The sequence below is a fragment of the Heterocephalus glaber genome, unplaced genomic scaffold, assembly GCF_053883595.1.
Source record: "Heterocephalus glaber isolate CG9 unplaced genomic scaffold, H.glaber_assembly_v1.0 deba00001457, whole genome shotgun sequence".
Classification (NCBI taxonomy): Eukaryota; Metazoa; Chordata; class Mammalia; order Rodentia; family Bathyergidae; genus Heterocephalus; species Heterocephalus glaber.
The window spans coordinates 44075860-44080250 of NW_028258305.1; the positions used below are offsets into that span (position 1 = coordinate 44075860).

The 4391-nt window shown below is 52.9% G+C and overlaps 1 pseudogene; it reads left to right on the forward strand.

The window, feature by feature from the left end:
- The first annotated feature begins 737 nt into the window (after positions 1-737).
- On the forward strand, positions 738-3147 carry LOC101724020 (neuronal acetylcholine receptor subunit alpha-3 pseudogene; annotated as a pseudogene).
- Positions 3148-4391: the final 1244 nt, after the last annotated feature.

Consider the following 4391-nt stretch of genomic DNA (forward strand, 5'->3'; position numbering starts at 1 on the left):
CTTTACACAGCAATGTGGTCTGACATTTAAAATTAATCTACATGGTAAAGTTATTAACGTTCGAATGTTAGCACTGGAATATCCACAGTGACCTCTCCTCCCATGCTGGTGTTTGTTTGATGAGGATTCCCAGGCTGTGTTAGGGCCCAAAGCAATGCTGTCATACTTGCTTTTTATTAATTCTGATATGGGGCCTCACCTTGGGAGGTCTCCAAGTGCTCTGTAGGAGCGCTCCGATTTCTCCAGGCAATAGCCGGAGGAGCCGCAAACCAGCTACAGCAAATGCCAAATAGGCTTCTTCTATCCAGAGAGACAGTGAAGACCCAGAGAGAAGCCAATGGGATTTTTAATAGCTGCCGGGGAACCATTGTTCAGGGGCTGAGGCAAACACATGGATCACTGTGGTTGTCACGCGTAATCTCATACCCACAGGATTGTGTGTATCGGTGCTTTTTCACGTCAAGGCTATTGCCATCAGCTGGCCAATATCTAAGTACGGCAACTGGAGGAAAGGCTTATCCATCTGGCCGTGCCTGTCCCCATTTGGTGAGTCATAAGACAGACTGCAGGGAGTACCCTCACTAACTTCTCTGGCTGGCGAGATCCCCTGAAAAGAATGGCATTGTAGCAGATGGAACAGCATGAACGAAGCAGGGTGGGAGAGGGCAGGGGTGACGCTGAGGAAAGAATGGAGTGTGGTTCAGCTCCAAGAGTATTTCTGCGGGAGCAGCCACAGGATGGAGGTGGACCAGCTCCTGGAAGACCTTACGGCCATTGGAGAGTGGACAGCCAAGGCGGACTGTTTTGTCGTGGTCGTTCAGCACTTTCAGAGTGAATGGTTGGAGGAGCATGACTGGGGAAGCTCTGGGGCCAGTTATGCCCAAGAGAGACTTGTCCTCGAGCTTTTTCCCGGCATGGTGTCTGACTCTCTCCTGATCCCCCAGTAAGTCAGGGTCCTATGGGTTCCTTCTGATTAAGATCCACCACCCTCTGCACACTCTCCCTGCTGACCTCGTCCGTTCCCTCCATCTCAACTGCCCTCCGCTCCCGTGCCGTTGACTCAGCTCCTCCTTTCTGGCCCACACCCTCCCCCAAGCACCACAGCCATGTACGGACCTGGCCAGCTCCTCAGGGACACTCACTGGAAGAAGTGTGGATGCCGTACTTGTGAGTGACTGCAGAGGGTCAGGACTTAGTTTTATGACAGTGTCACTCTGGTATTAGAGGGTGTTCCATCTTTGCTTCGCCTCCTTCATCTGCTTGACTTTTTCTCTTCCTCTGGATTCTGAGATGTGTTGATACCTCATCCTCTGTTCATATTTCTCCATTGCTCCCTCATTTGCCCACCTTTTCCTTTTTCCTCTGTCTGTAGAAATGTACTTGGATCTGGAGCAGGTGCAAATGTCAGCCCCTCCGAGAAGCTTTGGTTTCCATGGCCTCTCACCAGCTTTGCCTTGATCTGCTGCAGGTGGGGTGGGCACCTGGAAATGAAACATCTTTTCTCCCTCATCTCATGCTTCCAGAATAAGTGTTGGTTAGAGCTCTAGGACAGTGTGATCTTTTCGGGACCAGGCCATTTCCTGTGTTGCCTGAGACTGGAGATGCCAGGCTCACCCCGCTGGGACCTGGGTGGAGCTCGGTGGGCCAGGCAGGTCTGCTCCGTCTGCTCCGTCCGCTCAGTCCCTGTGTCCCCGCCAGGGGCGCCCACCAGTCATCGCTGAAGCCCGGACTGCTCCTGTTGTTGCTGCTGCCACCAGTGGCCCATGCCTCTGAGGCTGAGCATGGCCTGTTTGAGCATCTGCTCGAGGACTACAACGAGATCATCCGGCTCGTGACTAACATGTCCAACCCGGTCATCATTCAGTTCGAGGTGCCTATGTCCCAGCTGGTGAAGGAGATTATGGAGACCAACCTGTGGCTCAAGCAGATCTGGAATGACTACAAGCTGAAGTGGAATCCCTCTGACTGCGGGGGAGTGGAGTTCATGCGCGTGCCTGACGTGAAGATCTGGAAGCCGGACACTGTGCTGTATAACAACACTGCTGGGCATTTCCAGGTGGACAACAGGACCAAAGCCCTCCTCAAGTATGCAGGGGAGGTGACGTGGATCCCTCCGGCCATCTTCAAGAGCTCATGAAAGATGGACGCGACCTGCTTCCCGTTTGATTACCAAGACTGCACCATGAAGGTCGGGTCCTGGTCCTATGACAAGGCTAACATCGACCTGGTCCTGATCGGCTCCTCCATGGACCTCAAGGACTCCTGGGAGGGAGGCCAGTGGGCCACCATCAAGGCCCGGGGCTACAAGCAGGTTATCAAGCACAACTGCTGTGAGATCTCCACGGACATCACCTGCTCCCTGTACCACCAGCGCCAGCTGCTCTTCTATACCACCAGCCTCATCATCCCGCATCTGCTCATCTCCTGCCTCACTGGGCTCATCTTCTACCCACCGTCCAACTGCGGCAAGAAGATGACGCTGTGCATCTCCGTGCTGCTGTCGCTCACTGTCTCCCTTCCTGCTGCTCATCACTGAGACCATCCCGTCCACCTCGCTGGTCATCCCTGCTCTTCACCATGATCTTCGTCACACTGTTCATGGTCATTATGGTCTTTATGCTCAGCGTGTGCTACCGGATGCTGTGTGGGTGAAGACCGTCTTCCTGGACCTGCTGCCCAGGGTCATGTTCATGAATGACCAGGCCAGCTGGCGGTGAGAACCACACCTCGAACCCAAGGCCCCTCAATGGCGCCAAGCTCTCGAACCTGAACTGCTTCAGCCATGTGGAGGTCAAGGGCTGCAAGGAAGGCTGTCCCTGCCAGGAGGGGACGTGCGACTACTGCCACCACCGCGGGGTGAAGATCTCCAACTTCAGTGCCAGCCTCACAAGGAGCTCCAGTTCTGAGTCTGTCGATGCAGCGCTGTCCCTCTCAGCTCTGTCACTGGAAATCAAAGAGGTCATCCAGAGTGTCAAGTACATTGCCGAGAACATGAAAGCACAGAATAAAGCCAAAGAGATTCAGGATGACTGGAAGTATGTCGCCATGGTGATTGATCGCATGTTTTCCTGGGTCTTCATCCTGGTGCACATCTCGGGTACAGCGGGGTTGTTTCTGCAGCCCTTGATGGTCAGGGGATATTTGTGAGCTCAGAGTGGGGTTTGCCTGAGGCTGTCCTGAGGGAGGGAGGGGGGAGGGAGGAAGTGGGTGTTTCTTAATAGTGACACACTTGGTCACTTACCATGCTACCACCTTTGTTTTGCCATTTCAAAGTTTACTCATTTTCCAGTTACCTTGATTTTTGGCAAAAACAATCATGCAAGAAAAATACCTAGAATACTTACTATAAATAAATGAACGTTTAATCTTTAAAAAAAATCCTGTGTGGGTTTTGTCAAGTGGAGACCATATCTCCTGCCTACCGTGACTCTGTGCAGCGAGACCCTCAGAGGAAGTGCGCTTCCCTAGTGGCTCGGAGTGGGATTATTCCAGACTTGAGGCTTGAAAGAACCAAGAATGCTAAGACTCTGGGCAGCAAGATGATGCACACCAGCAGAAGAAAGGCCGAGAACCAAGGTCTCAGGTTGAGGCAAAGCAGCTGGGTTGTTTGGAAGTCTCTGTGTGCTGAGAGGGCGGGGAGAGGACCTGGTTCCTGGCGGGAGTGAGATTCTTTGCTCAGGCCTTCACTCCCTCATATTCCTCAGTCGGTATTCTGTCAGAGTTTAGCAGAGTCATTTTGCAAATCTGAGTCCACTTCAGCTGGAATCCAAAGGGAGTATTTCCCCACCCTTGTGACACCAGCGGCTCCTGAGGGCTGGGAGGTGGCAGGGCCGGGGGCGGGGTCCCACCGGAAGGCAAAGTTGGGGACTGGCCTAGTCTTCTCAGTCCAGCCTTCTCCCGGGACTATTGCCCAGAACACACCTTCATTTTCTTGAGAAGCAGCTTGCTTACAGATGTGTCCCCATCACGTGCTGCAGACTTCTTGGAGTCACCAGGAGTTGTGTCTGTGACACCTGCATGTGGGCTCAGAGCCTGAGCTCTGAACCTTTCTCAGCAAGCTGCACGAATACCCTTAATGTTGCCCATCTTCTCTTCCTCCCAGGCCCTCCCATCTACATAAACACACATGCTTACTGTGGAACGAATGTAATTTACCAGTTTGAAAAGGAAGGCTCCAGGAGAAAGCTTTGCAGGTGATAGTTGTGTGTGTGTGTGTGTGTGTGTGTGTGTGTGTGTGTGTGAGACGGAGAGTAGAATAATTATTGCCTTGGGGTGAGTTCTGTGGCCTGGTGATGAGACGCAAAGTCTGCCCTGGACCAGAGGGACCCTCACTGGTCTGGTCTGTCCCTGACCTTCAGACTCATTCTCCATCTTTCATTTGGCTTGGGCCC